Here is an 18242-nt window from a genome sequence, read left to right on the forward strand (position 1 = left end):
AGCACTCTGCAAGGGGACACGGGCCCCTTGGGAGGCGGCTGCTGCTGGGCATCCTCCTCTGGCAGCCCTTTGCAGTCTGCTGGGCCCTCCCCCGGTGACAAGGCCCTCTTGCTTACAAGGCCAGGAACTGCGTGGGGCACTCCGGGCACGGGGCACAAATGCTGGCGGTGGCGGCGGGGAGTAGGGGATCTCACCTGGCCAGCAGGCCCGCTGCATAGTGCTGGGTGTGGGCACAGAGCAGGGTGTCCCAGAGCTGCTTGTGCTCCAGAGCCAGCAGGTTCTTGCCAAAGCCCACTTGGGAGAGCAGAGCCTTCATGGTCTGCACTGCAAACCTGTGTGCCGAGCAAAGGCCGGGTCACTCTGGGAGCACTGGCCCTGGCCGCAAGGGAGTGGGAAGGACAGGCTGACTGGCACCTGTTGGGCTGGCTGGCAAGGCCATGTTCCTCCCAGCACGCTCTCCAGAAGCTCTGGCTTTCCACATCCTCTGCCCTCTGCTCTGTGGTGATGAAAATTCGCAAGAGCAGAGCCACAAGCAGGTGGGGAGAATGAAGGACTATTGCATAGTGCCACTGGGGCATGCTTGCAATCCTCCACAGCACCAGAGTTGCCTGCAAGAGACAAAGCAGCCCGAGGCAGCGCTCAGCGCCGAGGTGTCCATGAGGCAGGGCCCCAGGGGAGAGGCAGGGGGAGCAGCCAGCCTGCTGCCCCTAGCCCAGCTTTCAGCCCAGGCAGGGAGCTGCAGGGTGGGGAGAGCATGGAGAGCTTCTGAGAAGGCCACCTGGAGGGCCAGACTAGGCCAGCTCCAGAAACTCACAGCCAGGGCAAGGACGGCCTGGTTGTCCCCGCTGCAGAGGAAGCCGCCGTACGCTGGCTGCTCCTCTATGGCAGAGAGCAGCGCTGGAAGCACCTCCTCCACGGCTACTGCTGAGGTGCCCATGGCTCTCCACATCAGCGCGGCCGCTCTGTGGGAGCAGAGCTGTGCGTCAGTACTGTGCCCCGTGTAGCTGCAGGGGGCCGGGAGGGAGCATGGCAGCAGGCTCAGGAAACAGAGGGGCCCCACGGTGCCGGTGCTCTCCGCCTGTCTGGCAGAGCCCGCTGGACAGGCTGTACAGGGCCAGGGGCCCTACGGGCCGGTGAGCACCGAGCTCTGCAGGCAGTTTTGCCCCGTACCCGTCACAGGTTGGGGCACAGCGCAGGAGGCTCATCACCACGTGGGCAGGGTGTTCTTCAGTCAGGCTGACAATGGCCATTTGCAGCCCGGCGTCCACAGACTCACAGGACGTGAGTCTCTGCAGCATGGCTCTCACCGTGGCTTGCACCTGCAGGAAGCAGCATGGGGAAGACTTGGAGTGCCGTCCAAGGCAGCAAGTGGCCCAGCTTCCCCCAAGAAGTGCTTGCCTTCCCAGCCCAGTGTGATGGGGCTGAGGGGGCCCAGCGGACATGGCTTGAGGGGCCACGTGATCCTGGCAGGCCTTGGGCCCTGGCCCCAGGCTGCTGCGGAGAATAAAAAGCCTTCTGCAAAAACTCCAGAGTGGGTCCAGGACTCACAGGCAGCGTGGGCATGGCCTCAGTCTCTGCCATGGCCTGAGTGATGGTGTTGCTGGTGGCCATGCCCTCCATCAGGGCCATGTCAGCCTCCTTGCAGCCCTCATCAGTTTCCCAGTCTGAGCTGGCGGCCAGGTCAGAGGACGCTGTGCTGGCAGCAGCCTCTGCCCGCAGCTGGCCGGGCCTGGAGTCGGGCTCGGCCATGCCCTCGGGTGCGAGGCCACCGCTCTTTGTGCGCCGATGGTGCAGCAACCTGCGCAGTGTCTGCAGCAGAAGGAAGGGCGGCAAGAGAGGGACCTTCCATGGTCTGCTCCAAGCGCGGGGCCCTGCTGAGCAGTGCCGGCAGGCCCGGCCCAGGTGGGGATGGCCGCAGGTACCTGCGCTGCTCTGCGGAAGCGGCCACGGCTGGGCTCCTGCTCTTGCGTCCGCTCCTTGGCTGCATCTGCCAAAGAGCGAGCGCAGCCAGAGCTGAGGGGCCGCCAGAGAGGCCAGAGAACACAGGACAGCCCTGCACTTTCCAGGCAGGGACAACCCCCCGGGTGCCCAGGGGACGGAGTACGGCCATCAGGAGAACAGCCCCGGCCCCTGTCCCGTCCCATCCATGGGAATGGCCACAGGCATGGGATGGGATGGGATGGGATGGGATGGGATGGGATGGGATGGGATGGGATGGGATGGGATGGGATGGGATGGGATGGGGACAGGCTGGCCGCAGGCACCAGCCCTGCGGCCCAGCTCCGCCACTCACCATCCTGCAGCGGCTGTAAGTGCTCCGGCTCTGGAGGCTGCTGCGCTGGGCCAGCTGCAGGGCCTTTGCTTTTCTTGCCCCAAAGCCCCTTGAACAGGCTGAGCAGTCTGCCCGCCATCCCGCTCTCTGACCTCAAGGGCACCTTCCAGACAGATGCCTCAGCAAGGGTCCGAGTCAGTGAGTGATGCAGTGGTGCCTTGCAGGCACCTGCAACAGAGGAGCCTCAGCAAGGCTACAGGACAGCAAGTCCTGCACTCCAGGGCTCCTGCCACAATGACAGGAGACTCCTGGTGAACGATGGAGCTCGCCAAGTCCCACGGCCTGGCCACGAGGGCACCGGCCGCAGGGATGGGAGATGCCTTGCAAAAGCTCCGAGTCAGCGAGTCCCGAGGTCTGGCCGTGAGGCCAGCCGCAGGAGGAACGCCTGGGAAAAGCTCCGGGTCAGCAAAGAACAAGCCAGCTGTGCGGGGGCGCCTCACAGCACCGCTCTGTCCCGTCCTGTCCCGTCTCATGCACCCAGCACTGTGGCGTGGCCGCGGCAACGGCAGAGCCTATGTCAGCGCGTGTCACAAAGGGCTGCTCTGACACGCTGTCCCTTCCGTTCCCACGGTGACCCCGCTGCACCGTGTCACAAAGGGACACGCTGCCACGTGCCCCGGGGCCATCCCCTCCCCAGCCAAGGTGCCCCCGCGTGTCTAACACACGAGTGTCCAACACAGCCCTGGACACACCATGACCTGCCAAGTGCTTGGGAAGGACTCTCCACGCTGCCCGCACAGCCCAGCTGGCTGCCAGCCCTGGAGCAGAGCAGCTTCCAGCAAGCAAGAGGCAAAGGCATCTTGCCAAGAGTTAAAATACAGGCAAGATGCCATCAATGTCTGCGTAAATGCCTTTGAATTCACAGCTCTCTGAGAGGCATTTGGGGCTCTCAGCTGTGTGGGAATGTACAAAATCAGAGGGTTTTGGGAAAGCTGCAAAAGGCAGGCTTCAGAGACAGAAGAACTGTGATTAGAGCTAAGCAGCAGCCATAAGATAGGTCAGCAGAAAAATTATTTAAAAACTAGAAAAGCAAGGACAAAAAGAACAATGGTCTGTGTATTAACGCTTGTCTAGTATAACTTTGTAAGCTACAGAAAAGTTTATCTAGCAAGATATTAGGAAGTTTGAAGCTTAATAATGGGGCTCTGTGCATTGTGTTTTAAGGCTTACAAGTAGGTATTGCATTCGAAATAAGCAAGCATTGTTTTAACCAAAGGTACATGTGCTTATAGTGGTTGGATAGAACTACTGTCTTCTTTTGCTTTGTGTGATTGGTCAAAAAAGTTTTAAAGTAAGTTGTAACATTAAGTTCTTGGTCTGCTGCTTGGGATTTGAGCTGCTGGCATCTTCCCATTGTCATAACCATGCAACGAGACTGATGCTGGAAAATAAAACAGCTTAAGGGACGTTCCATAGCAGTCCCGTCCCGTTTGTGATTTGTACATACACCCCTGATGGGCAATAAATGCTGCTCCTCTGTGAGGAACTTTGTTAGACTAGAAGAATAAAAAAGAAGATCGTAGACAGTGCAGTCGCCAGAGACCCAAGTTGTTAATAAGAGGAAAAATCATCCCCTTCGTCGTCTGTAGCTGATATCCTTGTAAGTAGTAAGTAGCAACATTACTGGGAAATCATTCATCTAAAACAGAGTAGGACCTTTATTTTACCAGCTGAAAACAATTTTACAAGATAAAAGACATTCAGTCATCTCAAAACATGAACTGAAAAACTTATTAATCTAGGTGAAAGAAAATACTCAAAATATAGACTTGAAGTCTACTTTTTCCTTTAATTTTTAGGACCAGATAAACTAGAAAATGTATAATCTAGTCTCTCTCAAAAAGGAAGATACTTTGGTTAAACTAATGCCTTTCTCCAGAACTTTAATGGAGAGTTTTAAACAGAATGATCGTAATAGAAAATTTCTCAAACACTAAAACAAAACTCCTAGTTCCGAGACATTAATTTGGAGTAGTGCTAAGCCTTCATCCTCTTCTGGGGGGATCTCAAGTTATGTTTGGGGTTCCTTCCCTTCTCCTAGTGTGTCCAGAGTTTCTCCAAGCAGTGTAGACAACACCCCAATCTCCAAGAAGGGAGAAACAGATCAGCTTCCAACTTCAGTCATGTCCTCTGTTTCTTACAAAACTCCCTACATCACTGATGCTACAACTAAACATCCTCCCAGTCCTCCACAGAATCATCCACCCCCAGATTTCCCAAGAAAGTGTTTGAGATTTTTGTTGTGTTCTGAGAATTTGGGGGGTCAGGGGTTGTGTTCTAGGGATGTTAAGAGTCAAACAAGTCCGTGAGATGAGAGTTTGGAGGAACTTTACAAAACAAGAGCTATTGTTTCTGTACCCCGTTCCTCTTCCAAACAAGTTGCCACCAGATCTCGTTCTGAAGTTGTACAGGGGGGATCTACCAAAAAAAAACTCCAAATCCATTCTACCTACCTGAGGAGCTGTGAAAGTCACCCCTGCCACAGTTTCTTCTTCCCAAGAAGTCACCCCCTCAAATCAGTCTCAAGAGAGCAGATTGCTTTGCAGTTCTAAGAATTCTTTTCGTATAGATTCCTCCCCCAAGACTCTTCCAAAGTTTTTGCCACTTTTAATTCCCTAACCTCCAGTTACAAGTAGTAAGGGGGCTTTAGATTTAGCTCTGCCTGTAGAAGAGCAGGTAAGGGAGAAGACAAAAGCGGCAGGTGGCAACCAAGAGCTGAGCAAGACCAAGATAGCTCTACCCAGAGAGACAGACGAAGAAAGCTCAAGAAAGTTTCTGTGGAGACACAGATCATTTAGAAGCCTTGAAGCCTGTCTCATTCTCTGCTAGGGAGGAAAACAACAGTTCGAGATCGCAGCTTAGGGCAAAGTGTTTTCCAGCTGTATCCCACGGGCAGAGATACAGTGTAGAACCTGTAACAATCCATTGAAAGTATCACAAATACAAATTCGGGATCTACAGCTCAAAAGCAGCCCAATTTGTATGATTCTAATAAAATCCAGTTTAGTGAATTGAGATGTGATTTATCAAGCTCTAGCTTTCTTCCTGTAACCAATACAACACATTCCTCAGCCACTATCTCCAGTGGTGGGGGGCAGGTTATTAAGGATGTAGAGCTCTCCTCCTCTACCCTTCCTAACAAGGCTCCCAAAGAAGCGTGTTGCTCAAGCAACACTACTGCTAAAAACCTAGAGCTCTCTTCCCCAACCCTTCCTAACAAGACTCCCAAAAAAGTTTGTTGCTGCAGAAACACTTCTGCCAAGAAGAGCTTAAAGCTTCTTAGCAAAGTTCCTAGGACAGCTAATAGCTGAAACAACGCTACCTGTTCTTCTGTATTAGACACAAGAGCGATGAGAGGGAAAAACAAAACACAATCTAAATCATAAGTAAACCTTCCATTACAACTACCTAATCAGTCTAATATTAATCAAAATTTTAAAAAATATTTAAATTCAAAAAACCAGCTACTAACCTTACCTATAAGATATGGTTGTAATGATGTAAATCCACAGTATGAAACTCTTTCTCACGATAATATAAAAGAACTCCATCAAGCTTTAAAAGAAAGTTCTCTTCTCCTTATTTTAATAAAGTGTTGAAAAGTATATTTAATTCTTATGACTTAGTCCCTACTAATTGTCAAAATTCCAGCTTCCCTGATCTTAACCAATTCACAATATCTTTTATAAAAATTACAATAGAAAAAACTTCTTAATAAATTGTCGCAGACATCTTTTGTGAAAATCCTTTCTTAGGATTTTTTCCTGCTGAGAAGCTGAGAAGCTACAGCAACAAAATGTAAACAATGGTTATCTGCTGCTGTGGAATGCATCAGGCGGATTTTTGATTGGCCCACCTTGGATGTTTATAATTAATGGCCAATCAAGGCTGAGCTATGTCGGACAGAGTCTGAGACAGCTGGCTTTTGTTATCTTTCTATTCTATTCTTAGCTAACCTTCTGAGAGGAAACCTTTCCTTCTATTTCTTTTTAGTTAGTTATAATGTAATATATATATCATAAAATAATAAATCAAGCCTTCTGAACATGGAGTCAACATTCTCGTCTCTTCCCTCACCTGAAGACCCCTGTGACCAGTGTCACAATAAATTAGTTAAAAGATAGCAAAATACTCCTTTTAAGAATATAGATATTACCCAACTAACAAGTGATCCATCTTTCCATAAAACAGAAAATCAGGCAGTAGAATTGCCTTGACCTATACTAACAGATATTAAAGATGCTGCTAGAAAAGCTTTATTTTCAGTTAAACCAACTAGTACCCACGTAAATACTTATACTACTATCAGACAAGGTAAAATAAAATCCTTTGGTTCTTTCCTAGATAGATTAACCCAAGCAGTCAAAAGACAATGTCCAGATGAACGAGCTCATTCCTATATTATTCAAAACCTTGCTTTTGTAAATGCTAATAAAGAATGTAGAAAAATTATTTTAACTTTACCTGATCAGCCTCCAACTGTTACACAGATGATAACAGCTTACAGTTAACTCCCATCTCTACAACATCTTGCTAATGGGCAAATCAATGCTTTTAGAAAGCAGATTGTAGAATCTCAAAAAAAAGTTAAGAAGAACATTAGGAAATAATTTAGAAAAAATTTTAAGAGAAAATTTAGGACAACAAAGAAAAAAATTTCAGAAGGCCCTAAAAGCACAAACAAAAATTAAAAAAAAATCTGTTAGTACTGTAGAGTTAGACTCTAATAAAAAAGCTTGTTTTGCTTGTAGTAAACCATACACATTAAAAAAGATTGCCCTACAAAAACAGTCCAACCTAAACAACTTTCTATTTGCCCTCGATGTCAGAAAGAGAAGCATCTTGCTAAGCACTATCACTCTCAATTTAACATTGATAGAAAATCTTTGTCATTAAACTCAAAAAAGAGCCCAGATTACCACTGCTCCTCGACACAAGTAGTGGTACTTCCTTACAGTCAATTACCCAATCAAATAGTATTAGTATAGTATTAGCATTAGTCATTTAGTCATCAAATAGTCATTAGTCATCAAATAGTATTAGTACCTCAGTTATTTATCCCTCAATCAACCATTCCTCAAATCGTCCCAACTCAATACCTTCAAGTACAAAGTTCAAATTAGCCTCCTCAAAATTAATACACCTTTTAAATAATTTTTGTTATAAAAGTATTCCTACCGAAATCATCAATTTTTTTTCCAACAAAACCAAGATTTTTTGATTCTAAGCAAAACCAACAACATAATTCTTAGACTTTCAATCCTTCCCGCTGTTGTTTCAGTAAATTGTAACAAAGAGCTAGTAATTTTTGCTCTTACATTTAATATTCCTATAGTAATTCCACCAAAAACGCCTATAGCTATTACATTTATTTTATCCATGAATACACCCAAGCAAAACAACTTTCCAAAGAATTTCATTATGTCTGTGCCATTTAGTACCTCAAATCCTAAACTCTTTTAAGTTCAATGTTTACACAATCAAACAAAATTGACTTACAACCTAACTCATCATAGTAGAACAATTTACATTACAAGCATACCAAATACTAGTGCAAATATCACTGTAATTTCTCACATGTTTTAGCCCAGATTAAGATCTAGTAGCTCCTGCAAGTTCCCTCACAAAGATTAGAGGTACTACTGTGTGTTTACAAAGTACATCCATAATTAACATTACAAGTCCTAAAAGAAAGGCAGCAACAGTGCGTCCTTTTGTTGTTCAGAATCCTCTCACCTTCTAGAAGAGAGACATCCTGTCCCAACAGGGAGCAAAACTAGAAGTAGGCCTGTGATAAAAACCACGTCAAAACCTACCACTTTAAAACTAAACTAGAAAAGGAATCATCCTATATCAATTGATCAATAACCTTTTAAAAAATCCTTAAAAGATTAATAAAAGAACAATTACAGCAAAGTCACATCACCCCCATGAATAGTCCCTAAAATTCACCAATATTCATCACCTATAAAAAGACATCAGACTCCTAGAAGTTACTTCATGACCTGAAGAAGATCAATAAAGTGATTAAAGACATAAGAGCTCTTCAACCTAAACTTCCTTCTTTATCAAGAATCCCAAAACACTAGCCTCTCATTATTGTTAATTTAAAAGACTGTTTTTTCCACATCCCACTTCATCCTAATAATACTCCAAAATTTACTTTTTCAGTTCCCACCATCAATCAAAGAGAACCCATACAGAGATATCACTAAAAATCATTGCCCCAAAGAATGAAGAATTTACCTATAATTTATCAATATTTTGTTACACAAACTTTGTCTCCAGTCCAACAAAAGTATCCAAGATCCATGATTCTACACTACATAGATAATTTGCTCATCACATCTCCAACACAAACAAAAATAAAACAAACCCATGCTAGTGTTGTTACTAAAATCCAAAATACTAAACATCAAATTTCTATTACCAAAATCCAAAAATTCCACCCTAAAAGAATCTAAAATAGAAGATAACTAAAAAAACAATTACACCACAAAAGATACAGCTCCAAACCAGTGTCAACAACCTACAAAATTTACAACTTCTAAGAAAAATCAATTGAATCAAACATATTTTAAAAATTACCAACGATGAGCTAAATCCACTTTTCAATTTATTAAGAAACTGCAACATCAACTCTCCTAAAACTCTAACACCTAATGCTCGTACAGCCCTTAACAGTCATAAAAGCTCTCCAAAGGCAACAAACGCATGACTATACTCCAAAAAAGCCTTTAGTTTTTACAATTTTAAGAGAAAAAAATACAACTTTATAGTCTCATTTTTCAGTAAAACCCTTCTAAGAAAAATCCTTTGTTGATAATAGGTTTTTCTTCCCTACAAGTTTCCAAAGACTATTTTTAGGGTTTTAAAGATGATAACACAAACTGTAATTAAAGCCAAAACAAAATTATTAAGTTTAACAAGTCAAAAATGTACAGTTATCTATTTACCATTTTTAAAAAATTATCTTAATTAAGCAATACAAAATTCTAATGATTTGCAGTACACATTGTTGAACTTCCCACATGTTTGTTCTATTCATTACCCAACTCACAAATTATTACAAACAAAATTAAGCTTTGGAGAGAAGCCTATGTTAAGTAAAGAACCTTTAAACACAAGAACTGTCTTCACTAATAAATCTAGCAAAAGTCACAAATCAGTTGTAACTTAGTTAAACCAAAAAACTAATGCTTAAGAGTCAGATATTCAAATAGTAAAAAGATCTCCTCAAATTGTTGACCCTACTACTATAGTTCAAAATTTTCAGGTCTTTCCACAACCTTTTAATTTAATCACAAATTCTACTTATGTTGCTATTGTGGTTAAAAGATTAAAAAGATCTGTTTTAAAAATGTTAGTAATAACACTTTATATCATTAGCTTTCATACATTTATTCAACTTTACAATATAGAACTAATCCATATTTTGTTTCTCACATTAAGGCTCATTCTTTGCTCCCTAGATTTTTAGTAGAAAAAAAATGCGAGAGCAAACAAACTAACAATAGTTATTTCAAACACTTTACCAAGCATTTTTAAACAAGCAAAACTAAGTCATGCCTTTTTTCACCAAAATGCACAAGCACTTGTACGAATGTTTCAAATTTCCAAAAGTCAAGCTAAAACTATCGTCAGTACTTACCTGTCAACTTATACAGCCTCCTGTTTCTACAAGAGCCATCAACCCTCAAAGCTTACAAAACCTGCAGTTATAGCAAACAAATATCACTAAATACCATTCCTTTAATAATTTTAAAATATTCATGTTTCAGTAAACACATTCTCTAGTACAATTATTACTTCTCTTCACACAAGTGAAACAAGTAATCATACCTATCACCATTTTTTACAAACTTTTGCATCATTACGTTTACCCCAAAAAGTAAAAACCAACAATAGTCCCACATATATATCTCAAAAATTAACCACATTTAAAAAAAAATAGGGTGTTCATCATATCTTTAGTATTCCTCAGTCTCCCATAAGTCAAACAATTATTAAAAAGCCGCATCAAACATTAAAACACATTCTTAATCAAGAGAAGAGGGAAGTAAAGGTCACACTACAAATAAAGTTAAACAAAGATTTATATGTTTTTAATTTTTTAAACAACTCTGCTGCAAAACCCTATCCACCAATTTTTAAATATTTTTCAAATAACACACAAGCAAATCTAAAAAATAAAAATCCCCCTGTTTTAATTAAAAACCCTAAAGCCAAACAAATTAAAAGTCCTTTCCAATTAATCACTTAAAGCAAAAGGTATACTTCTGTCTCTACAAGTACAAAAACTGAGTTCCAACCAAAACCATCAAACCATATCACACCCCAAAACATGTTAACAAGTCCAAAACCATAAAAACAAGTACACAAATGTGAACCAAACAAAAAGATCACAAGCCACACCTAACATTCCTTATTCATCAGTAAAACCTACAAACTCTAATTTTATGCTATTTAAAAATGTGTCAAATATTAGTTTCATAAAGCTAATTTTTGGCAAAAGAGTAATTTTCATTTTGTCATGTTATAAATCCCCTCTATTAGACTTTCAGAAGTAAAATCTTATTTTAAAGTCAAAAACAAAGTTTTAAAATTAATATATATAGAAAGATTTTTTGCCAAAAATTAGCTCAAAAAAACCCCCACCAAAATCAAATAATATACTAGTGTTAGTTAGTTTTAATTACTTCTTATAATACAAATTTACCTATAAAACAACGAAAAACAAATGTTTAAGTAACCTTAACCAAAACAACAAACTCAAATACCATTTTTGTCTAATTCAGAACCAAAAAAAAACCTTTCTCAACCTGTCTAATCAGTATACCAATAAAAAATTTACCTTTAATCAAAAAGCAATTTAATTGTAAGCTTAATAAAATTAACAATACAAACAATCCTGTATTAAATTAAAACATTTAGACCAAAAAACTTCCACAATAGAAAATAGAATAGAAATTTATAAAAAAATAGAAATTTATACAAAAATTTATACAAAATTTATACAAAAATAGAAATTTACACCATTACTAAACAAGCTTCATAAAATAAGTCTATATGTGTTAAGTATTTTAATAGTCATATTAGTAGTAATACCTTACATACTTCAGTGTGTGCAACAAATAATAAACAAAACTATCAAAAAAGTTTTTATCATACAAAAGAAAAAAAAATTCACAAAGAGTTCTCAAAATCTTACAAAAATAGTAAATAAAAAACAATACTTAATAAAAACAAAAAATAACTTAGGTAAGTAATAAACAAATATATTATAGTAAAACTACAAAACACAAACTAGTTAATACACAACACAATTACAGAAGTTTCTTTTTAAGTAAACTGAAAAAGAGAATTGTAAAAATCCATAAAATCAAAGTTTTTTAAAAGCTACAAAAAACAAATCTCAAAACCATCAAAACTATAATTAAAGCTAAACAGTCACCATAAGATTAATAAAAAAAATATGTAAAAAATAGAAAAATAAAGACAAATAAAACAATAGTCTGTGTATTAACACTTATCTAAAATAACTCACTAAGCTATGGAAAAAATCTAACAAAATATTAAGAAGTTCTAAGCTTAATAATAAAGCTCTATACATTGTATTTTAAAACTTACAAACAAGTATTGTATTCAAAATAAACAAACATTATTTTAACCAAAAATACATATACTTATAGTAGTTAGATAGAACTACTGTCAATATACATTTGCTTTGTGTAATTAGTCCAAAAACTTTTAAAGTAAAATATAACATTAAGTTCTTAGTCTACTACCTAAGATGTAAATTAATAGCATCTTCCCATTAGCATGACCATATAATAAAACTAATACTAAAAAATAAGACAACTCAAAACGTGTTCCTAACAATCCCATCCCATTCGCAATTTATACATAACCCCCAACCAACAACAGGTAGAAGCCACCACTGGAAGGCTGAAGACTTCCCTGTGCCTCACACCACTGCCCGGAACACCATCCTGGGCCTGGAAAAGCAAGTCCTGTGGAGACATGGCACCCCTGAGAGAATCCACTCAGACAATGGGAGCCATTTCAAGAATGGCCTTATCAACACCTGGGCCAGAGAACACGGTATGGAATGGATAGATCATATCCCTTATCATGCACCAGCTGCTGGGAAAGTTGATCGGTGCAATGGACTACTTAAGACTTCCCTGAAGACTTCCCCTACTTGGCAGGGGAACCTTCAGGAACCGGGAAATGAACTTAGCAAAAGTCATCTGGATGGTCAACACCCGAGGGTCCATCAATTTAGCTGGTCCTGCCCAGTCTGAACCCTTGCACACAGTGGATGGAGATAAAGTCCCTGTTGTACACATGAAAGGTATTTTAGGAAAGACTGGATTCGTCCCACCTCAGGCAAAGACAAACCCATCCGTGGGATTGGTTTTGTCCTACTGGTTACAATTGGTGGGTAATGCTCAAAGATGGAGAAGCCCATTATGTACTACATTATGTACAAAAACCTAGTTTTAAGTGACAGCTGTGTGTAAGATTTCATTGTGATGCAGATAGTAATAGAATAAGGGGTGGAAAATGTCTTAGGTTGGAAATGGGTGTGTGTATTCTATTCCTGTCACTTAGAGGTGCGGCAGTTACTGTCCGTTAATTGGGCAGTTTTCTTTATTTCTTCCACAACCAATCCTCCCTCCAGGGAGATCTCTTCTGTTAATGAACCATTGAATCCCACTGCATGACTGATAAAAATTACATCATTCCATTGTGAGAAGCTCTGCCCAGAGGGAGGAGCCAAGCATTCCTATCTGGATATAATCAGAGATTTGGAAGTCCACAGCCAGCCTTTTCCCACTGGATTCCCAGAGAAGCAGCTTTTTTCTCTACTGGATTCTTAGAGGAAGACCGGGCCCATCTACAGCACCACTGGATCTTCAGAGGAAAACTACAGCCTTCAACGGGATCATTGCTCAACAGAACCACACCTGTCACTCCAGAAGGACCGCAGCCACCATTTAATCAGATTGCTACCAACATCCTGACCAACAGGGTGCCAGGTTGGATTCTGACTCTGTCAGGGGGTTTTTTTCTGTTTGTACTATTGCATTTATATTTTTAATTTTCCTAGGGAAGAACTGTTATTCCTTTTCCCATATCTTTACCTGAGAGCCTCTTAATTTCAAAATCATAATAATTCAGAGGAAAGAAGTTTACATTTTCCATTAGCAGACACCTATCTTTTCAAGCCAAGACATGGATTCAACAAGGGCAGTGTGGAGCTTTCTTTCCTGTTCTGAGTAGGCTGTAATCTGGTATTAAGGCTCCTCCCATGGGACACCTGATAAAACCCCCACAATGTGGGTCTGCTTCGCTCTTTTTTCTCTCTGCTCTTGGCTCTCTGGGGCTCTGCTTGGGTTCCCGGACCTCTGCCTCTGCCCCCCATTCCCCCAGCACGGGGTGGGGGGGGGGAATAAAATGGACTCCCATGCTAAACAACGAAGAAACTTGTCTTGTCTGTTTCTCCTGCCGTCGGCTGTGGCCTCCCTGGACAAGATCTCATCATTGTAGCCGCACACTGTTACAGGGCAGCACAAAGGGGAATTTCTGTGGAAGCTGCAGAACCCCTGTCAGCAGTTGAATTCCCAGTGTTTCAACCACTGTCCGAAAGCAACACCCAAACCCCGGCTCTTCCCACCTAAACCCGGTTTTTCCCACCTAAACCCTTCTCTTCCCACCTAGACCAGTCTCTTCCCACCTAAACCCAACTTTTCCCACCTAAACCCAGCTTTTCCCATCACCGACTCTGGGAAATTGGCACGTGCCAAGGACCCGAAATACCAGACATGGCACCAAAACAGAGACACAAAACTTCCTGCAGAGTCCAAGCCCAAAATCCTGCAGCTGCTTTGGCCATTCCCAGCCTGGAGAACACCCTGAGATCATCCCGAGCACAGAGATGGAGGACAAGGACACCACGAGCCCCTCAGTGTTGCGTTGTGATTTCAGGGTTTACCTCAGAACCTCGAGTCCCTGCCCTGATAATTCCCTGCCAGGTCTGTCAGTCACCTCTCCTTTCCCCTTCCGAGTGCTGTCTGTCAATCCTGGAATTCCATAAGGGCCTCGAGTGATTGGCAGATTCAAAGGATGCCCTCTACCCCTTGGCAGGGGGTGGGCATTGGGCCATCCAGGTGTCCTTTGCCCCTTGAGACTGTGAAAAATGCGTATTTTATGACTGGCTTTTCGCAAATATTAAAATTAATATTATATGTGTTGTGTTAGAAAGTAATGCTGTATTAATTCTCTTAAGTACTGTGTTAAATATAGTTTTAGGTTATAAAAATTGTTAAAATAGAAACGATGCTATGTAGGATACTTTTTTTAAAGAAAAGACTTTTTTTAAAGAAAGGACTCGCAGCAAGATAGCAGCCACAGGGCACCTAAATCTTTCAGAGAAAAAGAATTTATTGCCCTCTTATCAGAAGAAACGAACTTCTTCCCGCCTCCAAGGCGCTGTTAGGATTTGGAGGAAGAAGTCGACGATGACCAGACAGAATCCTGTATTTGAATGGAATTTATGCATCATGTATGAAGTGGATGAATATGCAACAGACTATTGTTTTTAAGGGTTAATCCTTTGTTAACGGGTGTCCTTTTTCGGGCTTGTGCTGCCCAGAAAAAGGTACCCAGACGTCCGTAACTCTTTGTGTTTGTTGTCTCATATTCTCCTAATTCAACTTGTCCAAATTATTATTACTCTAATTGTATTACTATTTTTATAACCATTTTGTTACTATTAAACTTTTAAAATTTTAAAAACAAGTGATTGGCGTTTTTCACAAGACCTCCCCTCCTGTACCTGGTTGGTGGGATTCCTATCCCTTCCTTCCCCTTCTCCCTGGGGTTAAAAGGAAGAGCAGCCACGCAGCTCAGGGAGTTCTGTTGGAGCTGGTGCTGCATTCAGAGGCCTGTGGGCCAGAATAAAGCTCTGGATCCAAACCCTCCATCAGAACCGACTCCTTTCCTTCACCATCGCCTGAAAGCTTCTCCGGCAGAGGGAAACCTGAGGAGCAGCCCCTGTTACGGGGGGAAGCTCCATCCCACCACCACCAGAGCTCCTGCAGGCCTGGACTTGTCTCCATGTGCCCAGCTGCAGCACACAGCCACCCAAAAGTGTCTCTGGGGTGAAACACCACAGACCCAGCCAGCCAAAAGTGTCTCTGGGGTGAAAACACCACAGTTGCTGCTATTTGGTTCAGCACCAAGGGCCAGACAAGCTCAGGCACGTCCTGTCCAGCTTTATTGATATTATTCCAGTAGAGGGGGTCCCCACTGGGTGCCCACACCTGTGGAAGCCCAGGGCACCGGGAATATTTCTCTGTCTGCTCTGGGGTGCCCTGACCCCCAGGGGAGCACTGACTTTGACCCTCATTCATGAAGAGTTTCCTAGACTTGAAGATAGACTAGAATCCACAAAAGTGTGAAATAGATTACAGAGAGTAGTGTAGGTGTATCACTTGGTGAGAAATTTAGGTTCTGGGATTTTTAGTATGCTATGGATGGAAGCAAGATGGAGGGCACAGGGTGTCGTCCTGGGTTTCTGCTTCATGCTTCTTCTTCTTCATGGGTTTGGGTGGCATTTTGTAATTGGGCAGAAAAGTCTGCATTGCAGGCTCTTTGGGATCAGTTATTGGGTTTAAAAGGGAAAATAATCTAGGTATCAATTCTTAATTGGATAGTTTAGTCTTAAAAGACCTTGTAACAAGAGATTGTTGGCTATTTTGTGCCTTCTAATGAAAAGCTGCCAAACTCACAGTAATGAGACTGTTTTACTGATAAGAAATAATAAACACTTGAGTCTGAACATAAACTACCGTCTCAAGTGCCTTCAATCCAGACCTAGAAAAACTGACAGCTGGTACCCCACATGCACTGTTATAAACAAAAAATCTGCCAATTTTTTTTGTGAGAAAAAGGTTACAAAAACCAGTCAGACCAGTGTTGCTGCTAAAGTGCTACCTGTTTGTTATAATAATTACAAGTCGTTGTCGTTAATGGCTCTTTTCTGTATCAGTAAAGGCCCTGGCTAGGGCTAAGTTAATGGCTCTTCTCCCGAGACAGTGAGGAGAACGGACGAGACGTAGGAGGGGGGCATGCAAAATAACCTTAGGACCAGCATGCCATGAGAAGCTACTACTCCAAACTTACTGAAAAGACCCCCAAAACAACGAGCCAATATAGAGTTAGGAAACTGGAGTGATGTCTGGACGTGAGGAACAGAGTGCTGAGCCTGCAGAGATGCTGAAAACCTTCATTGCCCCTCACCCTGAGCAGAAATCCTCTCAAACCGAGGCCCGGAGAGAGAAGCTGTAGGGATCAACATCTCGGTCCCGCCCATAAAGCTCCCACGAGGACTGGACCCCCGGCTCTACCCCGGTGGACAAAGCTGCACATATCCTCCTCCTCTGAGTCGCCACCTGTGGAGAGTTGGCCAGCTGAGAAAGGTCACCTCGACATAATACCTTGGTTAAGTTAGAAGGAGGCAAGTCTAGGATTCAGCAGTCAGCGTCCAACCACTGACAAGGACATTGTGCCCTTGGTGCAACAACAGGATAGAGGAGAGGATCTTTTGCCAAAAATATGAGGATAGTTTCAGCAGAATAACCACAAGAATGTAGAAGTAGTAACAAAATAACCATAATAAAGAAGTAGGCGTGGTTGACCGATAAGTAATTAACCAATAATGAGCTCAGCTTTGCAATAGGTATAAGCTTCATTAACACCAATATAAAATGTGTGAACTATCAATAAAGTTTGAGACTTGCTGATCACGCATATTGTGTGCCGCATTTCTTCCACCGATCCAACATGCCACCCCCACATCCGGGGCACAGGTGAACCAGGAACATTTCCGTGGCACCCCTGCCACGCTTCCCCTCCCCCCTGCCGACCCCCCCTTTGTCACTCCCTCAGCGAGGGGGGCTTGGTGGCACCGCAGGACCCCCTCTCTGTGCCATCCCCGAGGTGGCACCTGTGCTTTTTGTCACCGCCACCCACCAATTTGTCACCAGTGCCCAAAACAGGGGGTGGCCCACATCCTACAGATCCTACAGTGAAGGGGGAGGGACAACAACATTTTTGGGGTCTCCCTCACCACTTCCACCCCCCCGAGGATGCTGTGCGACTCTGCACCCTCCCCCCACCCTTACCTCCTCCTTCTCCTTCACCTCTCCCCCAGGAGGTGATGCCACTGCTCCCACTGGGGACACACCGGTGACACCAGGGGAACACTGCGGGTCACCCCTCAAAGGGACTGCAGGGCCACAGTGGCTCCTGGAGTCCCCATGATGTGACAGCTGGGGGGACTGGGATGCTGTGCTAACAATCTGGGGGGTGGGTGCTCATTTTGGGGTCTCCAGGGTGGGTCCCAAAGTCCCCTCCTGTCACCACAAAGTCACCTCCCCAGCCCTTGCCTCAGTTTCCCCCTCGCTCTGCAGGGACCATGGGGAGCTGATGTTCTGGAATTGGGTTTATTTTGGGGGATTTGGGGTTGGGGGCTACTGGGATGGGCTGGTGGGACAGTGGGATGGGCCAGGGTGTGGCCAGGTTGGTGGTAATCTGGGCTGGGGGCTGGCCAGGCTGGGGGAGGCTGGCCAGACTGGGGGGCTGCAGGGCCAGGGGCTGTCCAGACCAGCGTCCTGCTGGGATTCATGGCTCTGGTGTCCATCTGGACCAGTGTCCATCCAGAGTGGAATCCATGGCTCTGGTGTCCATCTGGACCAGTGTCCATCCAGAGTGGGATCCATGGCTCTGGTGTCCATCCAGACCAGTGTCCATCCAGAGTGGGATCCATGGCTCTGATGTCCATCTGGACCAGGGTCCAATCTCTCCTGCCCCTATCCATGCCAGGCTCCCCGGCCAGGGC

At 43.5% G+C, this 18242-nt stretch overlaps 1 protein-coding gene across 1 annotated transcript in view; it reads left to right on the plus strand.

Moving 5' to 3' along the window:
* The window catches only part of LOC136569926 (zinc finger protein 850-like), a 116760-nt gene that overhangs the window by 54719 nt on the left and 43799 nt on the right, over positions 1-18242 (plus strand). The gene's annotated exons all lie outside the window — the stretch shown is intronic.

Source organism: Molothrus aeneus, unplaced genomic scaffold (assembly GCF_037042795.1).
Source record: "Molothrus aeneus isolate 106 unplaced genomic scaffold, BPBGC_Maene_1.0 scaffold_30, whole genome shotgun sequence".
Classification (NCBI taxonomy): Eukaryota; Metazoa; Chordata; class Aves; order Passeriformes; family Icteridae; genus Molothrus; species Molothrus aeneus.